The sequence below is a fragment of the Sitophilus oryzae genome, unplaced genomic scaffold, assembly GCF_002938485.1.
Source record: "Sitophilus oryzae breed Bouriz unplaced genomic scaffold, Soryzae_2.0 scaffold_1712_pilon_pilon, whole genome shotgun sequence".
NCBI lineage: Eukaryota > Metazoa > Arthropoda > Insecta > Coleoptera > Curculionidae > Sitophilus > Sitophilus oryzae.
Genome location: NW_022146405.1, coordinates 259,152 through 284,203, shown reverse-complemented (window position 1 = coordinate 284,203; position 25,052 = coordinate 259,152). Strand labels below are relative to the sequence as shown.

The 25,052-nt window shown below is 33.0% G+C and overlaps 1 protein-coding gene across 1 annotated transcript in view; it reads left to right on the top strand.

The window, feature by feature from the left end:
• The first annotated feature begins 2,940 nt into the window (after window positions 1-2,940).
• The window catches only part of LOC115881294 (clarin-2), a 50,009-nt gene continuing 27,897 nt past the window's right edge, over window positions 2,941-25,052 (top strand). The window contains exon 1 of the mRNA XM_030898720.1: window positions 2,941-3,364. The gene's annotated coding sequence lies outside the window, so the exon portion shown is untranslated. The remainder of the gene's footprint in view (window positions 3,365-25,052) is intronic.

Sequence of the window (25,052 nt, the reverse complement as noted above, 5' to 3'; positions counted from 1 at the left end):
AATTCTCCATTTAAAGGTGACCAATGTTTAATATTAATTTTGTCTCACCCTATATAACTTTTTGAATCAAGTTTTAATTTGATTTAAAGTACAATAGTTAATTTAACTACATATTAGGCTATACCGGGTAAATTCCAATATAGGTAGCTTTTAATGTAATTTAAAAATTGTTCTTTATTTCAAGAGAGTGTTAAATATGTCAAAAACCTTACATTTTAGTCATATACTTCTCTTATAAAACTCACCTTCATTTTTCTCCCAGAATCCAAAAATCAATTAATATATAGGGTGTTCCATTACAAAAAAACACAACTTTGATATGTAACTTTTTTTGGGGACACCCTGTAAAACTCTCTATATTTTTAAAAAGTGCTCTGAATTCTGAATTAACCTACATATGCTCACAAAATTTCGTTTCAGTACAAACTGTCGTTCTCCTTGGAGCCTCCGCGGCGTATGAGAGGCGCCACCCTGTATATAGACATTCTCTATTCGCAAAAAAATCGTATTTTAAATTTCAATGCAGAGTGCAGTAGTTGTGTTAAAAACATTAATTTTTAATCAAGGAGCCTTGGGAAAATAGATTTGATCGTCTAATGTTTTTCGTGTCTTGTCCTGACAGATTAAAAGAGACCCAAATCGTATTTTTAATCATATCTCATTTTTTCAAATGGAACGAGAGTTCATTAGCATATTTGGAAAATGCATTTTTTACGAATAATTTGGTACCACACACTTGGTATTTCGAATCAAATTGTCGTTATGAAACGCATGTTACAATTTCAAATAAACTATATACGAAAATGTTAAAAGTTGACATATGATATTATGTCAGAGGGTCATTTCATCAGAGGGTCATTTTCTATCGAATAAAGTAAAAAAATACCGAAGGTGTCATTTAAAAATCAGAAGTTGTAGTAATTTCCGGTGAAACAGGCAGCGACCAAATACAATTGAATGCATCAATCAATCCTGATTTATGTAATTATATGCTAACGTACCAAATCTTATCTGAAAAAATACCAACGCTTAAACAAGTATATTTTATTTTGTTTTTTTACATATTTTAAGGTTTTTTAAAAATGTATACAAGGTGTTTCGAAAAATCTGGTCTTTGATTAATCACGATCCTGCTTAAAACGCTTGACGTAAAAAGCTGATTTTTGAAAAACGGATTGACTTTAGGGTGTAGAGGTTCGATAAGAAGGGATTTTTCGAAACTCGAATTCTAAGGGGGTGAAACCACCCCTTAAATAGAATATTTTTAGGGATTTTTCGAAATTCCAGTTCCAAGGGGGTGAAACCACCCCTCAAATATTAAAATATTTTTTATTTAACAAATTGTCAAGTTTCCGAAAAAATGCTTAACACGTATATTTTATTTTGTTTTTTACATATTTTAAGATTTTTTTTTAAATGTATACAGGGTGTTTCGAAAAATTTGGTCACTGATTAATCAAAACTAATTTTTGCAAAACGGATTGACTTTAGGGTGTAGAGGTTCGATAAGAAGGGATTTTCGAAACTCGAATTCTAAGGGAAAGAAACCACCCCTCAAATATTAGAATATTTTTTAATTAAATACCTGTGAGTTTTTCGGAAAAACTCTTAAACACGTATATTTTATTTTGTTGTTTTACATATTTTAAGATTTTTTTAAATTTATACAGGGTGTTTCATGAAATATGACCATTGAGTAATCACGATTCTGCTTAAACTGCTTGACGTTTAAAACTGATTTTTGGCAAACGGATTGACTGTGGGGTGTAGAGGTTCGATAAGGAGGGGTTTCTCGAATTTCAAATTCCAAGAGGGTGAAAACGCCCCTCAAATATTACACTATTTGTTATTTAAAAAACGGTTAGGCTTTCGGGAAAATGCTTGGACACGCATAATTTATTTTGTTTTCTTACATATTTTGAAATTTTTTAAAAAATCATACAGGGTGTTCCAAAAAGTTGGGTAATTGATTAACCACGATTCTGCTTAAACTGCTTGACGTAAAAAGCTTATTTTTGGCAAACGGATTTTTCGAAAGTGAAATTCCAACGAGATGAAACTACCCCTCAAATATTACCAAGCAATTTTTTCTCATGCTGACATAAATGTGAGAAAATTTTATCCAGTTTGTATGTTAATGGAAATTCCTGCTTTGCTTTATCATCACCATTACAAATGATTAATTCGACGCGAACGAAGTCGCGGGTACACGCTAGTCTCTTAATGAATTGAGTAGTTTCCTATAATGAGGAATCGTCGTAGACGTGCTTTTCGTTGCCTCAAATGCTTTCAACGCGGCTTGAATGCTTATTGTTTTCCCGGTGGTATCTGGTTCTATTAGCAGATGCACACAGATTCAATAGCATATAGCTCAGCTTGGAAAACTGAGGTGTGTTTTCCACGCCTGTGGTAGATCTCAGTCTTTGGACTGCTGAAGTAAATTCCTGCGTAGATCCTTTTTCGGTCTTGGATCCGTCCGTGTACCAATATATCCGCAGAGAAATTTTTATGATTTTGAGTTTGGAGAGGCTTCTATATATTGAATGTTTTGTTGTTTTTTTTTTATAAGTGATTTCAAGTAAAAAAACTTCACTTGAGAATAAGGTGTATATAAGGGATTGGACAGGAATGAATGTTTAAACACAGAACAGCAGAAAGGCAAGAAGAATTCGCTGTGGTTATCGACAATCTTCTGTGAGAAGAGATGCCTGAAGAAGAAGAAGATTAGTGAGTTTAAAAATAAATAATATACATTTTCAGGTATATATATATCACTGTTTCAGGTTTTCTGTCACGCATTGTTGTTACTAGTTCCACCGAATACCTATATACATGTGGAGACCTATCATTAATATCACCATAACTGCAAAATGCACTTTCTCATGAGTCACGAACAAATCCGGAATCGCACGACCTTACCTGACCGCTTAAAAAATTTTTACCTGTCCCGCATTTACGCGAACAGACCTAGCAGGCCAACATTGTGCTTTCATCTTTCGCTGATCTTAACCCAATTTCGAATGGAATTTATCAACAGAAACTCGCATTATTCGCAGCTGACAAACTCGATTTTATAAGATTTACGTGCGTCTAGCTAAACCTTATTACCCAGACTTAAATTAATCAAAAGTGCCGAGTGATTTTTTTGTGAAACGCAACAAGAAAAGAAGAATAAAAGTAACCAAAAAGTGAATATAACGTTAGATGAACTGTAGAATTCAAGGATTTCTGGTTCAGTGCTTTAGTTTGTGCTTGACCGTTCCGTCGTGGGTTTGCAGCGAGCGCGTTGCTTTTTAGCTTTCGTTGTAATAGTTGTTGGATAAAAATACTAACAGGAAATTTCTTCAAAATGCGTATCCTATAGGTATGTACTAAGCCAAGTTTAGTTAAGTAATGTACAAGGTGCTTAAAAAATAAAAGTTGATATTGAATCATTTTTTATTGTTTGTATATATAGGGCTACCTTTATAACAGTATTTACGAAGCAAATTATTGCCTTTAATAAATTTATTTTTGCTGAACAATTAAATTTACAATACATCAATAAATCGAAAACTGGTCGTTAATAGTAATCGTTAACTATAGAAATAACAGAACCGTTCCTCTGTGTATTTAGCAATTAATAATTTACCAACATTGTGACATGGTAATTAGCAGGTGGTATCTAACAACTCAATATTTTTTTTCGACATTCTGTTCAAGCTTTTTATCAAATATACAGGTTTATCAAATATATACAGGTCTTAAATAAGTGCAAATATTTTCAGGGCTGCTGGTCGTAGATCTCGATAGAAGAAACATTAACCGAGTTATTTTACTTTGAAAATTAAAAAAAAATTTTGGTCATATTTTGAGAACCATGCACTGAGGTTTTTTGGGGTTTCTTTTTTTAACTTTATTCTACTACCTATGTTGCAATAATATCAAGTTATTTTGTTTTTTAACTAAAAACTAAAAAAAAACAAATTTTTTTTTCGAAAAAGAAAATAAAAAAAAATTCGCGAAAAAATTTTATGGATGTGTTTCTGGGGTCGAAATATGCTACCCTTAAAATATTTGCACTTATTTACGACTCACCCTGTAGTTATAAGCATATTTTGTACTGAATTCCAATATGTTCGATTTCTTTCGAAAAAAAAACATTAAATGAACATAATATTTTGTAAAAAAATTGGCGCCGGGAGGCACGTATAGCCGCCCATACTAAATTATGTTAATAAAAAGTTGGTTGGCAGTTCTTTTAGTTTCAAAGTAAAGGAATTTTTGCAATTTTTTTTATCTCAAAAACTGCGACTTTGGCTGATTTTGATGTTATTACAAATTTTGTTGCAAATATTATTCCTAATCTTAAATTGAAAACCGCGTTTCGCTAGCTACTGTAATTTTGGAGTTATGATTTTTTAAAATTTTTAACCCCCCTCATTCCTCCTTATCAAAAACTAATGGCCAGATTCTCGCGTGCCACAGTATTTTTGTGCCAAATTTGGTTAAAATCGGTTTAGCGGTTTTTGAGTTATCGTGTTACAGACAGACAGACGGACAGACAGACAGACACACAGACACCATGAAAATATTTTGTATTTAGGTCATTTATGACCCATTTTGAGTGAAATTAAAAAAAAACTTTTTTTTTGCCGATCTTAATAGCCTACCATGCCTGTTGGTATGGTCGGCTAAAAAATTGAAATTAGTTACCAATGATATGACGTTGATATACAAGATTTAAATAAGTGCAAATATTTTCAGAGCTGGTAGATCTCACAGAGATCCAAGAGAGAAAGAGAAACTCTCTTTCAGAGCTGGTATATGGTATACATGTTGAAAGAAACTTATTTACTCTTTGTCGTTTTTTAAATAAGTCCAAAATAACCGAGTTATTCAAGTTTGAAAATTAAAAAAAAAGTTTGAGAGCCACCGGGTTTTTTTCTGTATCATCATATTTTAGTGCCGTAACAATGGTAACAATAACAATATCAGAGATTAACAAATTATATTGTGGAAAAATTTGCGATGAACAGACAGTTCCAAAAAGTTTTCTAAAACATACACGAAAATTTAAAAGAAAATGCACGATTTTCAACATCCTTTTTGCGAAAAAAAGTCATAGACGTGTTCCTGAGGTTGAAACATACCACCCCTGAAAATATTTGCACTTATTTAAGACTCACCCTGTATAAAAACAATTCTTCTACAAAATTCAACTACAATTTGTTTACTCACAGGTAGGGAATGCAATCCCGCACCAAAATCTCAATCCCGCAAACCCGCGGGATTAAAGCAATCAATCCCGCGGATCCGCAAAATTGCGGGATTGTAAACAATAAATGCTCTTCTTTTCTCTCTCCGATTTTGGGATGAAGTTTGGACCAGGTTTTAGACGCATCGATTGTGATTAAGATGCTATGTGGTTTTCGAGAATATATTTAGCGAATTCTCGTATACAGAGTGTTTTATAATAGTGTACAAATTTGGTTAAGATTTTTTTTTACGGAAAATTTACAATTTTTGAAAAATCGAAATTTTAACTATGTACGACTAATCTGTATCTTTGAATAAGAAGACTAAGGAAGGAGCATAATGCTATCCATGTATTCATGCATGGTGGGCGGAAAAGCCACCATAAAAGCTCTCTAGGGTGGGGATCCTTGACAGTTCTGTTTGACGATTCATTTGACACATTTGAATTTGATTTGAAATTTTGTGGATTTGTCAGTCTTTACGGAGCTTATTTTATGTTATTTATTATTTATTCTACTACTGATAGTTGTATAAAGGTAGTAAATCTAGATGGAAATTGTGGCAGAACTTAAATTAACAGTGACACTATCGCGATTTATCGAAAAAGACTCTAAAATAGTTGGTTGTGTAGCGTGCGGTAGATCTAGGCAAAAATTGAGTGAAATAATGGAACAACTTTTCGCTAGTAAGTGACTATATAATATACATACGTGTAGTAAACCGATCATTATGAAATTCACTTAAATTAACTAAATTATATATTTTTCTTGCATTTTAGCTTTTATTTATTACTTGTCAAAGATTAGATGTCAAAGAATTTAGATACGTTAATTTGACTTTACCTGCTTCAGTAGCGTATCGGATGTTTGTGTTAATAAATACTTATTATAACTTATCTATTTTTATTAGAATTATATATTTTATAACAATTTTAATAACTACCAACATTTATTCACAACGTAAAATAAAACAGCAAATTATTGAGTCTACCCCACGTCTACCCTACATCATAGTTTTACATTTTTTAAATAAAATTAGAACGACACTGATAAACCGGAATTTAAGTCGGCCATATTTGAGGCCCATCGCGGTGTACCTAAGATTTTTGATATGCTCCTTCCTTAGTCTTCTTATTCAAAGATCTGTATTGAAATTAGAAAAAACAATTTGGTGTTTTTTTTTTAATTTTTCGTTTTAAGGAAAATACGAGTTTTTTTCGGAAAATATGCATTTATAGTCTTACATTTGGTCCTAAATGGTACAAAAGGCATTGTACATTTTGCATAGGCCCACAATATATTGATATAGCGTGTATCTTAAACTAGCTGAACAGAAATTTGGACTGATGTATACAGGGTGTTCAAAAAATATATTTAATATTAAATAAACTTAAATTTTATTATAATTTATCTACTTATTTTATAAATAAAAGTATTATTCTGATGTTGAAGGTTTTTTTTCAATTTGTGTTAGTTATCTGCTTTTAGATACACTCTATATCAATAATTTTTTGGCATATGCAGAATGTACAAAGCTTTTTGTACCATTTAGGACCATCATATGACTAAAAATGCATATTTTTCGAAAAGACGTCGTATTTTCCTTAAAACAAAAAAAAATAAAAAACCGATCAAATTGTTTTTTCTAATTTCAATACAGATCAGTCGTACTTAGTAAAAATTTCGATTTTTTAAAAACTGCAAATTTGCGGTAAAAAAGATTCTTAACCAATTTTTCACACTCTTATAAAACACCCTGTATACGAGAATTCGCTAAATATATTTTTGAAAATCACATAGTATCTTAATCACAATAGATGCATCTAAAACCTGGTCCAAACCGCATCTCAAAATATTTTTTAGTTCAAGAGATATTCAACTTTAAATTTACCCTAAAATTTTGCTTGTCCCGATAATTATGTCCGGCAGTTTATTTGACGAAATTGTCCACTAGTAGTACTAGTTAAACGCCTTTCTTCACTTACGCACGCCAGAAAGAAATCTAATAACTAACCTGTTTGTTTCACTTATTTTTAATGGCCAAGCCGTAAGGGGAATCCCCTGGTGTCAATCCCGCAGATCCCGCACGGTAAATCCCGCAAATTTGATCCAGCGGAATCACAGAGGGAGCCCGCATTTACGGGATCCAGCATTTGCGGGATTGTATTCCCTACTCACAGGGTACTTAATCATAAAACTTTGATCACACTGTATGTTAGATTGATAACTTATGCAAGTTATTAACTTCATATTTTTCAATTAGTGTACAGGCTGTCCACGTTACCATTTTTCGCTGTCCTTGTCAGATACCCCTCAGTTATTGCTGAAGAATATGTTGAAGAATATACACTGTGTCAATTTTAAAACTTTAACCTACCCAAACCCACCTTTAATATCTTTCTTGCAGTTAAAAATATGAAAAATCGGAAAGACACGTCAATTTTATTTGTAAGGGGGACACTTTAAATGAATATTTTTAGTATTTTTCTTTCAACCACCTAGGAGGAGTCACCCTCATAATCTTATATGGGAATGGCGGTCAGGTGGCAGATTGTTTTAAAGGGCGTTTAATTCTCTTTTCAGTGGATATCCTACTTTGTTGCTTTTTGTCCAGAGGTTTCCGAATAATTGCGTTTCAAAGTTGCAGAAACAATTAAACATGCCTGCATTGAGATTTTGGTTTTCAGGCTAGTGTTTACACAAAAATTATTGCAATGGATCTCCTTGAAGTACAAATGATTAGAAGATTAGGTTACACCACTTAGACCCTATCTTATAAGTTGTTCAAAATATTGTCCATTTTCGTGTAAACCAAAGACATCTAAATAAAAGGAGACGAAACAATTTACATTTTACCGCGAACCGTGTTGCACAAAAATCGATGATGCCAATTTTAAGTGACCGGTGGTAGATTTCAGCTAATTACGGTTTGAGTTCTAAATGCTATTGTCATTACAAGGTCATTAGACTAAATATTTGTGTGTTCTGTCTACCTATATTTAGATGTCTTTGGTGTAAACCAATAATAAAGTCTGTTTTCAAACTAGTGATGGGTTGTTATTTAACTATCTGTTATTTTATAACAATTATTTAGATATAACATAACGCACAACCGTTACTACTTTTAAAAAATAACAGATATAAAATAACAACACGCAGAGATCGACTGTTCGTGAAACGAAGTCGGCGCTCTGCACCGCCACGAAATAAAGTCCCTCCACGAAATTCGATGCTGCTCGAAGCAATTCCAAAAAACAACTAGTATGGATATAGATGGAAAACATGTTATTTCGATAATCATCGATACAGGCGGCGAGATACAACGGACAACGGAGTGGGGTATGCGCTACGGCGCGGCGCGGCGTGTTGGGCTTACAACAGCTTAAAAATAATAGGATATAAAAGAAGCAACTTTTTTGAAACAGTTGCGGGTTGCGGGCATAACGCCTGGCGGTCGATATAACAGGAGTGGGAAACAGGGTTGCCACAAGCTACACAATTGTGTATTTTGCTACACATTTGCTTCCATGACTGCATAGCTACACCACAATGGCCTGTGCTACACATTTTGAGAAGTTACATATTTATTATACAAAATAATACCAGAACAGTAAATCAGCTGACAAAAGCTGTTTTTTTTGCTTTTAAGTTATCTAAGTTACATTAAAAGACGCCGCAAGTGAACTTTAAATTTTGAACTGACAAATATCATTTTCGGTCATCTATTGGTCGAGTCAAAAACGGTAAATAGACAGGATTGCTTAATTCCTTAAATAATACATAACACGTACTTTGGCCAAATTCAGAGGCCAAATTTCACTGTAGTTCGGTCCACTCGTTGGCATACGTGAATAATATTCAATTCCTATTTCACTTTTCCTCCCATATCAGCAAGGACTGCAGTTCCTATGGACAAATTTGGCCGATTAAACAGTCCTGAATTGTTTACAGTTTTTAAACAGACTTTTTAACCGGTCTAATTTTTCCATAAAATCGTTAGTTTCGCGACATCAATTTTGACGTCATTGCAATATTTTCTGGCATGAGAAGCTATGAAACGGGAAATGAATATATTGTCGTATACAAACGAGTGGAAGTGAGACTCTTATCGAGACTCGTAATTATGCTTTGTAGAATGTAGAATGTTTAGGAGGGGAGTTAATCATTGCGACCTTATAGATTTATTGTGTGTTCCCCTTTCTTGAGTTATAACGAGTTATAACTCATGATACAGTCTCAGGGCTTTAACAAAAGCCAGTATCTGAGACGGCTCCACAGAGGCCAGCTCTGCATCCTCGACATCAGACTTACCAAGGTTCATGGCACGAATGGTCGTCGTCTCGGCGCACTCAGTGATAAGGTGTTCTGGTATTTCCCCATTTTTCCCACAAAATCTGCATTCGCCGTTGTTTCTCAGTTGCAGCCTACTGAGGTGTTCGTTGAGGAGACAGTGTCCTGTTAGAAACCCCGTGACAATCCGAAGATTGTTTTTACTTAAATCAAGGAAAACCTTTGATTTTTCTCTTGCCCTTTGGTGGAGATGCGCCAGGTTGTTTCTTGGTTCCTTTTTCAAGGAGAGTTTTGGCTTTTGCTTCCTCCGGAGCAAGTCCTTCGTGGAGCAGTCGGATGTATCTCCGTGCTTGAACTCTGCTAAGGCCTACTCTCAGCGGATCGTCTAACCCGCCTGTTTGACCCAAGCCGGGTAGACGGAACGGTAGCTGGTGTCGCTTGTTGGGTCTAGAGGTGGACTCCCGACCCTTACTAGAAGAGGTGGTAGCTTGTGTACCACTTGTGGAGGCTAGCCTCGCACAAGTGTCAGCCGCCTCTCCTGTAGTTCCCTTTGGGATTGGTCCCTTGGAACTTTCGTTCATAATGTTCCCAGTGTTACTAGGGGGTTTCCCCACAGCTTCACCGGTGGTGTTTTTATGATTGTTTGATCTCATAGTGTTCCCACGAGTAGCTAGGGTTAGTCAGTCCACTTCTACAGAGCCCCGCATGTAGAAGTAAGAGGTAAATAAAATGGGGTGCCCCCTGGTGCCCCAAGGTTGAGACCAGTAGAGGCTATTAGAGGAGTTTGGTTGAGGCCAGTAGAGGAGTTTCTATCTAGCCACGCATCCCTTTGACCTGGTCCCACCATCGTAGGATTTAGGTTTTTTGGTGAGGTTGTCTCCTCTTGGTCCGGGCGGTTAAGCCAAGACCCCCCCACACCCTCTACCCGCGAGACTTGACCACAGACAGTAGAAGGTGCCTGGTTAAATGTCTTGGCGCAATTCCCTGGCCACGACACTACATTCAGAGACAAGACAATGAGTGAGATACTTCTTAGACCAAGCCAAAGTGGTAGAGGTGATTCCCCTCAGCATCTGACCAGGAGCTTCTCCACCAACGACAAGGTCTTGCATCTCCTAGGTTGAAGAAAAATAATTATGTACCCTCTATGAATAGAACCCTACCCTCTTACATATAAAGTTTTCAATTATTGAATATTTGAAGTTTTCAATTGTCGGTTTTCTTGATATACTCCCCTGATTTTTTTATTTGTCAAGAGCACTAATACACTCTTTATACGTTATTTTTTATTCCTAGAAGGATGATTTGAAAAACAAATATTTCGTTCATATTATCAATGTCACTAAATAAACCCTTTTATAAAATTTTATACTTCTAGATATTATAGTAATGCATTTTCGTACAGCAAACTTTCATTCCTTATTCTACTCCCCAAGGGTATGAATGCTTTGTCCAAATAATTAACTCGTGTCTTTTAAATGATCCTTTGTGCAAATTTTTATGTGTATAATCCACAGGTCGCGAAGGTTTATATACTAACTAACTATTTTTACTTACTTTACCCATTTGGTTGATGAATTTCAAAAATCTTTTCTAATTCTTTCTGTAGAATTTCATTCTTCTAGACCAAATAGTAAGGAATTTTCATACAACAAATTGTTCGACATAGTTTTACACTCTAAGAGGATTGATTTCCTAAAATTGCTTTACGTAGCTAATTTACTAATCACTAATGTCATTTAAACGAACCTTTGTACTAATATTTATGTATCTAAAGCTGGCGGTATGAACTGACCCCTAAAATATCTAAAAACTTGATATAAAATCTAACTGACACACTACTGCCAATGACAAATAATTTATTTCTGGAGGTATTTTGTGTAGGTGTTTTTCAGGTATGTTTTTAGTATTTAGTCGTTTTACATAAAGAAATAGCTATTAAAAATATAAAAATATTTCATAACAAATCTAGACTATGTATAGAATCATGTAAAAAAGAATCATCAAGGTTGGTGAAGCGATTTCGGTGGGATGGATGTAACAAAAAACCCTTTGAGCTTATGTAGTATGGACATGGATAGTTTTTTATTCTTAATCTAAGAATATAGTAAAATAAAAAATTAAAAATAAATTACAAATTAAATTAAGAATCTAAAAATACTGCCATTTAGATTATCCTACACCGAAAACAAATCATTCCTATACTAGTACTTCAATATATTTTTTTTAATTATTAGTCACAAAAGAACAATTCATTTTAAACTAGCTTAATAAATTATTTGAAAGTATACTGTTATCTAAGGTCAGATTTGGTAAATCCCATAAAAAAATATAAATTTTATAGTGGTAGTCCTTAAAACTACTTTTTAATAATCTATAAAATTATGTGACATTCGCTTGGATGCTTGTTGGATAATTAATTTATTGTATGTAAATGTGAGTTGCAAAAAGCATGGTTCACTTTAAACAAATAACAAAATTACTAAAACGGTCTACCTACACAATACAGCTTTCATAATAAGTCGCACAGTATTTTTCCTACAAACATAAACGATTGAACAGCAATCGATTTTTTTGGTTTGTTGAACGGTATAAGCAAAAAAATATTATAGTTAACACAATGGTGGTAGAGATGTCAGTTGTTTGAACATCGTGCTTACTTTATCAAGACACTCTATAGCTGCAATAGTGGTTGGTTTGAAACAATCATCTAAAATGCAATGTATTCTTAGACTTTTTTTGCATCTAATATGCTCTCCAAAATGAAATTATAATTCAAAGTAGAACATTTCTATAAAACATTAAACGTATTAGAAAATATATAAACAATCTTTTATTTAGTATTTCAGTTTAACTAAAGAGAAAATAATAATTTTATATGATGGTGGTTTATAGAATGGATCAATCGAGATTTTGCATAAAATATCTTTCAAAATTTATATAATGAAATCACCATTTTAGATAAAAGAAGTGATCATTCCTAAACTATACAGGGTGGCCCATCGAAAACGTTCCGCAAGGCATAACGGCTAGGGTATTCTCCTTTTCAAAAAATCTAAAAACACGTCAATTTTGTTTGTGAGGGGGACAATTTTTGCCCCAAAAATGATTGCAAAATCTTCAACCCTCTGAGCGGGGGTGCCATCCCCCAACTTTTTTCAAATGGGAAGGGGGGTCAAGTGGCACCGCAATGAAAAGAGCTTTCTATTCTCTATATTTCCCCGCCTCGTTTTTGAAAATCGGTCGAGTCATTGAGAAAATATGAAGGATTGAAATTTGAAAAGTTTAATTAAACATTTATCAGAGTAAATGATAAGGATAAATTCCTTCGACCAATTTGAGTTTTTTTCTTATTATTTCTAGATGTTTACGCATTTTTTCGATCGTTTTTCGATCGTTTACAAGGTTGAACGATCAGGTGCGGTAGTTGCTAGATAGCTGTTCTGTGACTTGTGCGTTGAAGTTCTTCTCAATATCGTTAAACTGACCCACAATAGAATTTCCAAAAATACCAGCCCACGCGTTCAATTTCTGAGGGTTTTGTGTGTGCACCTCGTGAAAAACCCTGGGGTTGTCCTCAGCCCAGTACCGACAGTTGTGCCGATTAACTACATCTTTCAAAAAGAAAGTACACTCATCCGAAAAACACACATTAAATAGGAAATTGGTATCATTCGCCACTCGTTCACTCATAGTTTCACAAAATTGCAAGCGACGATCAAAATTGTCTTCGTGGAGTTCTTGTACCAACTGAATTTTGTACGGGTGGAACTTGTGTTTTTTTAATATCCTTTGGACATTTGTACGATTCACGCCGGTCTCATTGGCTAATTTTCTTGTACTCAGCGTACTATCCATAGCAACTTGGTCCAATACGAATACCTCCATAGCTTCATTTACTACAGGATTTCCCCTCTGCCTCTTTTTATTCATAACGGAACCAGTTTCGCGAAATTTTGCTACTAACTCGAGAACAATTGTGCCATAAAGGTGTTTGTCAGGATGGCGTTCATTGAATATCTGCGCAACCCGATTGCCACATTCATTATTTTTAAAATAAAGTTCGATTATTTCTACTTTTTCTGCAAGTGAGTACACCATAATAATTGTTAAAAAGTTTAACGATATTGAGAAGAACTTCAACGTATAAGTCACAGAACAGCTATCTAGCAACTACCGCACCTGATCGTTTAACCTTGTGGCAAGTGAAAAAATGCGTAAACATCTATAAATAATAAGAAAAAAACTCAAATTGGTCGAAGGAATTTATCCTTATCATTTACTCTCATAAATGTTTAATTAAACTTTTCAAATTTCAATCCTTCATATTTTCTCAATGACTCGACCGATTTTCAAAAACGAGGCGGGGAAATATAGAGAATAGAAAGCTCTTTTCATTGCGGTGCCACTTGACCCCCTTCCCATTTGAAAAAAGTTGAGGGATGGCACCCCCGCTCAGAGGGTTGAAGATTTTGCAATCATTTTTGGGGCAAAAGCTGTCCCTTTCACAAACAAAATTGACGTGTTTTTGAATTTTCTGAAAAAAAAATTACCCTGGCCGTTATGCCTTACGGAACGTTTTCGATGGGCCACCCTGTAGATACTTAACCCTCAACTGGAGTGGTGGAGTCCAGCGGACCCCAAGCATTAATTCAACCTCTGTAAATACGTTTAAGAATTAGGCCTCACCGCGGAAATTACCTTTAAGTTAGAGTATCAATATGCAACTATTAAAGGCGCACTTGATTTTATCAAGTATTGTTCCACCAGCGGGGGCTAAAGTTTCATTGGGGTCTGCGTGGCACCACCACGCCAAGAATGTTTTATTATTAGGATGGTGGGTAGTCTAAAAAGTGTGCCTCACTGGGACGGTAATTTTGAGGAAGCATTAATTGAGTGGTTTGATGAACTTAAAGAGGCTTAAGTGAGATGAAGACCATCGAGACATTGATTTTTCTCCGAAGAGTAACCATAACTGCGATTCTGAATTTCTTACTTATAGAAGAGAGAAAATTGAATAATCAATACCAGAAAAGAAAGAGATGTGGTATATATGGCAACCATATATCAATTAAGAAATGGCAAAAAAACAAAAATCTCATGAATCAAATGTGCACGGTCCATGTGCGACAAATGCAGATCCTATATTAGCATGAATTGTATTTGAAAAAGTTATGTACAGGGTGGTCGAAATTGGTCTGTTTTAACAGAGAAAACCTATTTCCTCAAAAAAATTCAATTCTTTATAAAACCTATTCCTCAAAAATTCAAAAATTCAAAACCGACATAGATGGGCTCGATTTCTGAGATACGTTTAATGGCGTAAACCGCCTGTTGATATTTTCATTGCCAACAGAGATACGGGGTCTTTTTGAATATTTTACCATTTTGAAAATTGCCTATAACTTTTTTATTTCGCGGAATAATAAAATTCTGTAAAAACGTTCTTAAGGCACTTTTTTAGGCACAATCCAGTGGCGTAGTCAGTTTTTTTCTATGCTTGCTCATTTTGTCAGAAATAATAAAAAATATAATTTTTTAAATGGAAATCGTAGTTGGCTATGAACTTAAAAAAATGCTGGCATTTAACCCTTTCCAACGATATAAAGTTATGTTTATCTATTTCTAAGAATGAGAGACATATTAGGGTTTTTATCTTTATATCGAAGAGGGCTTTGATTTTGAGTTGACCTATTTGCCTAATTAATTTTTATCTGCATAATTAAAGACTTTTGAAAAGATAAATTTACATTCTATTATTATTAGTAATAGTAATTATTAGTATTAGTAATTAAAACTGAAATCGATACAATAAACAAAGAATAAAACTAAAAAAACGTATTTTTTGAGTGACGAATATAGTTTTCTAAAAAAATCAAAGATGTTCAAATTGAGGACCTCCTTGTTGAATACACAATAAAAATCTTTTGCGCACACAGTTACAACGATTTATTAAGCGAACTGGTTTAATAAGTTCAAAAGCTTGCCTAGTAGCACAGAATATCTAGTTACGCAACTAGTAGCCTTCTGCAATTCTTCTCTCGTCTCAATGGTTCTTCCCTTACATATAATTTCTTTTAATTTCCTCCATAAAAAAGTCGAAAGGAGTTAAATAACAGGGCCTAGCAGGACAATATATGGGCCCCTTGTTCCAACCCAATTCTTTAATAGTTCAGTAGTTGTAACCCTGGTGTTTTAATTGTAATTGGTAATACTAATATAGAATGTTGATTTACTATTTAAAAAGTTTTTAATTATGCAGATAAATAATAATATAGAATATTAAATTGTGATAAAAAATAATTAGGCAACTAGGACAACACAAAATCAAGACCTGCCCTCGATACAAAGATAAAAAACCTAATATTTCTCTCATTCTTAGAAATAAATACACATAACTTTATATCGTTGGAAAGGGTTAAACGCCAGCATTTTTTTAAGTTTATAGCCAACTATGATTTCCATTTAAAAAATTATATTTTTTATTATTTCTGACAAAAAGAGCATGTATAGAAAAAAACTGACTACGCCACTGGATTGTGCTTAAAAAAAGTACCTTAAGAACGTTTTTACAGAATTTTATTATTCCACGAAATACAAAAGTTATGGGCAATTTTCCAAACTGAAAAAAATTCAAAAAGACCCCGTATATCAGTTGGCAGTGAAAATATCAACAGGCGGTTTACGCCATTAAACATGTCTCAGAAATCGAGCCTATGACATCTATGTAGGTTTTGTTTTATCTAGTCAGGAAATAGGTTTTCTCTGTTAAAACAGACCAATTTCGACCACCCTGTACATTCAAGGTTTGCAGTTTTGTTGAAAATAATTTATTTTTATTACTTTAGCTTCACATTTCAATTGTTTGTACTTTTAATAATACGGTAAAATCATAAAATATATATGTTTTTAATTTCTATGGGTTTCTTAGCCAAGTTATATTTCTGTTGTCAAAAATTCCGAAAAATGCGTTTTACTTTATTTTTGTGTCCGTTCTTATTAATTTGTTGAAAATTAATGAAATTGTTTGTTCGTAAGTTTGAATATATTGTAAACAGTGTTAAAATAGCAAGCTTTTTTATAAAATCTCTTCATTATGTATTTTAAACTAAAGAAAAATTGGGGTCCGCCGGACCCCAGCACGCCATAAGCGTTACAAAAAGTCACCACGCCAGTTGAGGGTTAAATATGTATATGATAAAATTTAAATACAATGTAAGAATATTTTAATAATGATAAGAAATAAACAAATTAATCGATCACTTGTATTAGAGTTTCAAAAATATAACTAGCTTTAAGAATCGTTAATTTTATTAGGGAAGTTTTTAACCGAGAAATGAATTATTTACTCTTATTAGAAGGTGCAACACGTGAAAGATATATAACTACGACACAGAAACATACTTTATTGTAAATTCCTTACACGTTAAAAAATAGGAAATTCCGAAGTAGTTTTAAACAAGAATAATATGATCCGTGAAGGTTACAGCATACAAAAATTTCCAAGGGAATAAATAATCGGTCACATAAATAAATAGCATATATGTATGTATGTGAGAGTGATCAATAGGGGAATTCAGCAAGTAACGGAATTGCACTTGATAGTATTGATCGCAAAAACGTTATGGCAGCCGATATCGAATCATAGTAAGAAATAATTTTTACTGTACAGGGTGTCCCATTTTGGTTGAAATCATAGGATATCTCCGTTATTCGTGAAAATAGAAGGTTTTGTCAAACGGAAGATGCTGTCAACAAAATTTTCATAGCCCTCTTCGTCTATGAGCTACAGGGTCTTTTCGAAAATTTTGCAATTTGGGACAGCCCCCGTATCTCCGTTATTATGGATGATATCGAGAAGGTGAAAACTGATTCTTTAGAACTTTTTACGTAGAATACAGTGCAGTGGCGTGCATTACATATAGGCAAAAAAGCATTGCCTACCCTTCGATTTATTCAAGACAGACGCAAAATAAAAATATATTTATCTGATCAATTTTCATTATATATCTACCTACAAATCCTACAATGCGACCTACATTGTTTTATTTTTCTAAATAGTAAGTTAGTATTGTGTTTATTACGGTTGCAAAGCCGGAAACATCATACAAAACAAACGCCACCTGTTCAACGTCTTGATTATTACCTAAAAACGCATCCCATTATTCGAAATCGAACGCACGGCCGCAACTTAACATTACATGGATATGGACAAGCAAAAGCAGTGCGTTACCGCAGCACGGATGCACCCGATGTCTCGATCCCGCCGATGTGGTATTGCCAATTCCGATGTTATTACAGAACTATGTAAGAAACAGTCCATGTTATTTTATATGATCAATTTTAAATAACTGTGTTTTAGAAAGATTTGTATTATGTAGCAAATTAGAAATTTACTTGTCTGTCATCTGTATTTGTTTCCAAATGATTTCATTTATTATTTTATTTGACTGTAAAATCATTTTGGTATATAAAATCTATTAGGCAGTGGCAACTGGCAATCTGGCAATATTGTGTACGGTTATTGTTTTAGCTAATTCGCCAGTCGTTGAGTCGCCTATCGGGAAGAAATAATGATTGAATAATAGACAGATTATTCGTTTTGCATCTACAAATAATTAAATTTATTTGCTGTTATTTGAATTTTCTTTTGTTTGAGTTTAAAGTTAAAATACGTTAGACAGTAAATTTTATATACGTACATTGCAGTGGCGTGCATTACATATAGGTAAAAAAGCATTGCCTACCCTTCCATTTATTCAAGACAGACGCAAAATAAAAATATATTTATCTGATCAATTTTCATTATATATCTACCTACAAATCCTACAATGCGACCTACATTGTTTTATTTTTCTAAATAGTAAGTTAGTATTGTGTTTAATATGGTTGCAAAGCCGGAAACATCATACAAAACAAACGCCACCTGTTCAACGTCTTATTATTACCTAAAAAACGCATCCCATTATTCGAAATCGAACGCACGGCCGCAACTTAACATTACATGGATATGGACAAGCAAAAGCAGTGCGTTACCGCAGCACGGATGCACCCAATGTCTCGATGCCGCCGATGCGGTATTGCTAGTTCCGATGTTATTACAGAACTATGTAAGAAACAGTCCATGTTATTTCATACGATCAATTTTAAATAACTGTGTTTTAGAAAGATTTGTATTATGCAGCAAATTAGAAATTTACTTGTCTGTCATCTGTATTTGTTTCCAAATGATTTCATTTATTATTTTATTTGACTGTAAAATTATTTTTTAGGCAGTGACAATTGGCAATATTGTATACGGTTATTGTTTTAGCTAATTCGCCAGTCGTTGAGTCGCCTATCGGGAAGAAATAATGATTGAATGACAGACAGATTATTCGTTTTGCATCTATAAATAATTAAATTTATTTGCTGTTATTTGAATTTTCTTTTGTTTGAGTTTAAAGTTAAAATACGTTAGACAGTAAATTTTATATATGTACATTGTACATAAATATTATGTAATACATAGTTTTTTTCTTAGTTTTTTCATATTTCTGATTCTGTTGCCTACCCTACTGTAAATGGTACTGCACGCCACTGGTACATTGTACATATATATATATTATGTAATACATACGTTTTTTTAGTTTTTTTTCATATTTTTGATTCTGTTGCCTACCCTACTGTAAATGGTACTGTCTGTTTTTCTACGAAAAAAATATTTTTGAAAATATGAACTAAAGTTATGTTTTTCAAATGGAACACCCTGTATATTTATAAAGCATATGATCCGCCTTGCTATGAGCTTAAATATATATATATATATATATATATATATATATATATATATATATATATATATATATATATATATATATATATATATATATATATATATATATATATATATATATATATATATATATATGGGTTTGCAAATATATAAAAGCTTGCATTATTAAAGCATTTTCCAGATGTTCGACATCATATTAGTTACTACGATATATTTCATATTTCAAAAATCCCCAAAATCAGAAATCGTGAACGGACAACATCCGGGAATCAGGGAGGCCATTATATGAGTACATTGGTTCCAATTCATTGATTTGAGAAATAATAATTTAAAAAAATTCTAATATTTTCGTTGTAAGTTAAGTTGTGAGGGGGAGGCCCATCTTGCTGAAAGTATATTTCACGTAAATTAGCTAAAGGAATATTTAAAAGTTTCGATACGATAGCTACCAAAATTTACAAATAGCGGTAGAGATTTAAGTTTCTCAAATATATAAAGAATTAATTAGTGGCTCTCAAAATAAAACAAGAGACATATAGCAATATACTTTTAATAATTCTTTAGTTTCTTTTATTATCAACCATGGCCTACTAATAAATATGATCTTTTAATAATTGTTTTTTAAATATTGTATTAAATAGTGAAAATAAATATAGAGTGTTATATATTTTTGAGAAGCTTATGGCAAGCCAGATCATATAATTGATAAATATACAGGCTGTTCCATTTAAGAAACATAACTTTAGTTCATATCTTTAAAAAATATTCTTTTCGTAGAATAAAAGACTACGCCACTGTATTCTACACAAAAAGTTCTACAATAAACAGTTTTCACCGTCTCAATACCTTTAACAATAACAGAGATACAGGGGGTGTCCTAAATTGCAAAATTTTCAAAAAGACCCTGTAGCTCAAAAACGAAGAGGGCTATGAAAATTTTGTTTACGGCATCTTCCGTTTGACAAAAAAGTGGTCCAGGTTTGTGCAAACCGCACCCTTCTATCTTCACGAATAACGGAGACACCGTATGATTTCAACCAAAATGGGACACCCTGTACAGTGTGGGCCAAATTGGACGCTTTTAAAGGAAAACATCTTTTTCTAAAGGAGATAGCATGATGAACCGCATATCAATATCTGTGACCATTTCGGAGTTACGGGGTGTTTTTCAAAAATGTGCATTTTTAACAAATAGCTGTAACTTTTTTGCTATGGAAAATGTTCTATTTTTATGAAAACATTTTCAAAGCATTGGAATTTAACGATTTAAGTAAAAAAATTAAAATTAATAATTTGAGAATTATGAACAGAAAAATTAGATTTTTATATGGGACACCCTGTATATTTTTAATTCACAACTAAAAAGAATTTAAAATTACCTTTCCAAAAATATAGTATTCTTGATATTTTGCTCGATTCCTCTTCGAGATATAGAGTTTTTAAAAATTCGTCAATTTAAATAAGTAGGCTCTGAACGGCGCCGGCTGTAATGCAAAAAAAATCTGAGCAGCAATTAAAACGAAAATAATATTCGCAATGAGAGATGCAGAATTTTATGACAATTTAAACTATATTTAACAACATCAACACATTTAAACTATATCTAATAACAATAAAAATTAATAGCAAACCAAGACATGAAATTTTGCTACAGATGTTCGCGGAATTCATTAACTCAGTGGGGGTGAAAGATAGCCTCATATAACCGCTAAGTACTTCTAATTCTTGTCTAGATAATTCATCGGGCAATTTAAAAATAAAAACTTTTATTTTTCCGCAAAGATAAGAATCCATAGGCACTAAGTCCGGCGGCCTCGGCGGCTTTGAAGGCCAACGGCTGGGATCTTGGTTAACTATTCAATTATTCTCGAAACTGGCTGCAAAAATTTGCTAATAACTTCAGCGTTCTGAAGCGGTGCCTCGTCTTGCTGGAAAAATATGTTTTCGAGTTCCATTAGAGGCAGATCATCAATAAGGTCTAAAGTCTACTAATTCAAAGGGGCGAACTTTTATAAATTCTGTATTTCGAAGGGGACTATAACTAAATATCAAGTGTGCTATATTTTTGAAAAGCTAATTTTAAGTTATTTTCAGTTATATAATTAAAAATTTTCAGGGTGTCCCAAATAAAAAATCAATTAAACTCTTAAATTATTAATTTTAAAGAAATTATACTTAAACCATTAAATTCTACGGAAAAAGGTGCTTTAGAAATGTTTTCATAAAAATACAAAATTTTCCATAACAAACAAATTACAGCGATTTGTTAAAAATGCACATTTTTGAAAAACACCCCGTAACTCCGAAACGGTAACAGATATCGATGTGCGGTTTTGACTATCATGTTTTTGATAAAAATTGAGCTCCAGACACCATATTAGTTTTGGTCTCCTATAGAAAAGCGTGTTTCCCTTTAAAAGCGTAAAATTTAACCCACCCTGTACAGGTTGTCCAATTTCCGTGTATTTTATGGGGTTTCTTGTTTATGAGTATACAAAGATGCGGTTTTCACATTACTGTGCTACTTTTTTTATGAAACTAAGGTGCTACACACAGATTTATCCTGGCCCTCTTAGTTTCTGAAATATGGGGCGATTTTAAATTGGTGCATTTTTCGATTCCTCTTGTATCTCGGTTATCTTATAACTTATCGAAAAGATGAAAACTTAGTCCCATAAATTTTTTCACGTACAATTCAATGTCGTAACTAGGGACTTAACTTTCTCGTTCACACACTTGATAGTCAGTGATACTTCGACCGAAACGTTGTGTAAGCAAAATAAATAAAGAAAATGGTCCGAACTTCTTTTAGTTTCAACAGTTAAAATTGACATAGTAGATAATATGGCATGTGACACTAGCTCGACCTGCAGTGAGATTCTGTAAGCTCCGTAGCAAGAAATTTCTTGCATAGCCTCTGCTATTTTTTTACGATTGATAAGTCACTAGAAAGAAAATATTTTTACAGACTCGCACTGCTGGTCATGTGATTTTAGTTCACACTATTTAGACAAATAATTTTGGTAGATGAATTTCAAAATTTTATATAAAAAACACTATTTACTATTTAATATATTTAAGGTTCTAATCCCGAATTTTTCAGCTTTACTTTTATTTCTAATTTATTAAACCCTGTATAGGGTATAAGGTACGCAAACTCCTCTTGAAGGCCATTGATTCTATAGTACCTGCTTCAAAAAAACGCATGGTATTTATTTGGTATTGTGGCTATTATTAGCGATATTATTGAATATAATTTCTTTTTTTTTGTTATCTTGAATAATCTTATTTTCCTGTTTGTAATTTTTGCAGCAAAATTACTCACTAAAGCTGTCGAACATCCTGGCAAAAGATTCGGTATTTAATGCAAATTTATTCAAATAAAAGTAAAGCTTAATTATCCTTAAGTGATATTTTATATTTAGCTACATTTAAAAATACGGAAGCAATAAGTAATCCTTTAATAGTTCTCATTACAGTCTAGTTATTTTATCTAGTATATTTTTTTCATATCGTACCTATTAGCATAGGTAACATTATTCTGTGGTATGACTCTATAAGAAAGAGTACTTGTTTCAATTTTGTGTATAAATTAAACAGAATGGGCCACTGAAAACTTACACTGCCTATAATTTTTAAACCAAAAAAAATATCAAAAAAATAAAAAATACCATTTCTATAATATCGAGGGGAATAATACATATGACGTATTTTTTGAACAACCCCGGCCTACCCCTTAGGCGGCACTCCTACTCACTTGAAAATCTTAAATGGCAACACTTGAGGCGCCTGTTTGGAAAGTCCATGAAAAATGCTAAACGATGATCATAAAGTTTTTAGGGTGAAATTGAAAAACTACCCCTTACACGAAAAATTAGGTGGAAATGAGTGAAAAAAGTGATTTTTTTAGCATAAGTTACAAATTGGGACCCAGCTAAATGAGGCAAATGAGATATTTTTCAAACCACCCCTATCCACCCCTAGGTGCCACCCCCTCACTTTTAACCTCAAGATAGCGATACCCCACTTGTGACACTTCTTTGGAAAGCTAAATGAAATTGCTAAACGATGGTCACATACAGACTTCAACCTAATTACTGGTAAATAGTGATAAGTAATGTAGGTGTGACAATTTGAAAGAAATTTAAAATGATAATTTATTTTAACAATTGCTCAAAATGACAGTCGTTTTGTTCTATACAAAAATACAAACGATTTTCAAATTCTTCTCTCGCTTTTTGGAAAGTCTCCCTCGGAATATTTCGACATGCTTCAGTTGTCCTCTGCCACAATTCTTGCAACGAACCTGGTTTTGTCTTGTAGACTATGGATTTAGTGTAACCCCACAAGAAAAAGTCTACAAGTGGGGTATCGCTATCTTGAGATTAGAAGTGAGGGGGTGGCACCTAGGGGTGGGTCGGGGTGGTTTGAAAAATACCTCACTTGCCTCATTTAGCTGGGTCCCAATTGGTAAGTTATGCTGAAAAAAAATATCAAAAAAAAAATATAATATTTTTTTCATTAATGTCCACCTAATTTTTCGTGTAAGGGGTAGTTTTTCAATTTCACCCTAAAAACTTTATGAACCTCGATATTATAGAAACGGTATTTTTATATCTTTTTTGGTTTAAAAATTATAGTCATTGTAAGTTTTCAGTGACCCACCCTGTATATCGATTCGACGGGAACGGTCTTCATTTCATAGCCATCGCCGACGCTTTTTTTTCGATCATATTGTATTTGCCAAAAGCGAATCTTTTGTTCTTTTTTTCAGTTTTACGGTATTTTATATTACTCTTTGGTTTTCTTGCAAAAGCAGTAACATTCACTGATTTTATTAATATGCAGTTCTTTATTATATTATTTATTAGGTAATAAAAATCATGGAATACTAAGAAAATTAATGTTTAATGCGTTATAGTAATTACTAATTAATTAATCTAAAGTTATAAAGTCGTCTTTTTTCAGTTTTTATATAAAAACTATCCGTTCTACTCAGTTGTAGTTGCTCATTTAAAAACAGAGTAACAATCTTGGCTAATTAATTTTTCACCGACCGTGTTGTATTCCATTGTTACTAAATTGAAGCGTTGTGTAACGTTATTTATTATTATTTATGGACATTTTGCGTAAATAATCATTTACAGAAACTTTTTCTTTTTTGCTATTTTACACTAATTTCATCTTTAATTTTGTAGCCAGCGTGTGAGCCGAAAAAAAACTTTCACAGTTACCTATATAAGTATGTTTATAAGCATCTATTGATATTTATTGTTACTGCTATACAATTCGTGAAATTTCTATCTTATAGATGTATTGTCAAATGTTCAGATGGACAAATATGCAGACGGATATGGCATAGGCATATACCTAATTTTAGATATATTGTTAAAAATGTATATATTTCTAAATTTCAGCATGAAATTCAAAAGTGAAAGTTTTTTGATGACGTGTTGTTTTATGGGGATAATTTATTTGTAAAATAAATATCGTTTATTAGCGAATTCCTAGAACTAGAAAATTACACAGTTGCTGCCATTATTTTTCTATAGACTATAGAATGCACCAAGCATTCTTCGTCGGTGCTGCCACCCTCGAGGAGAATATCGTAAACAATCGGTATATACCTTAGGTAATAGGGTGGTGACAATTTCTATGCTCAACATTGGCATCTCAGAAACTACGAGAGATACGAATTCGGTTAAATGGGATAAAAGTAGCGTAATAAGATATTTTACAAACACCTAAGA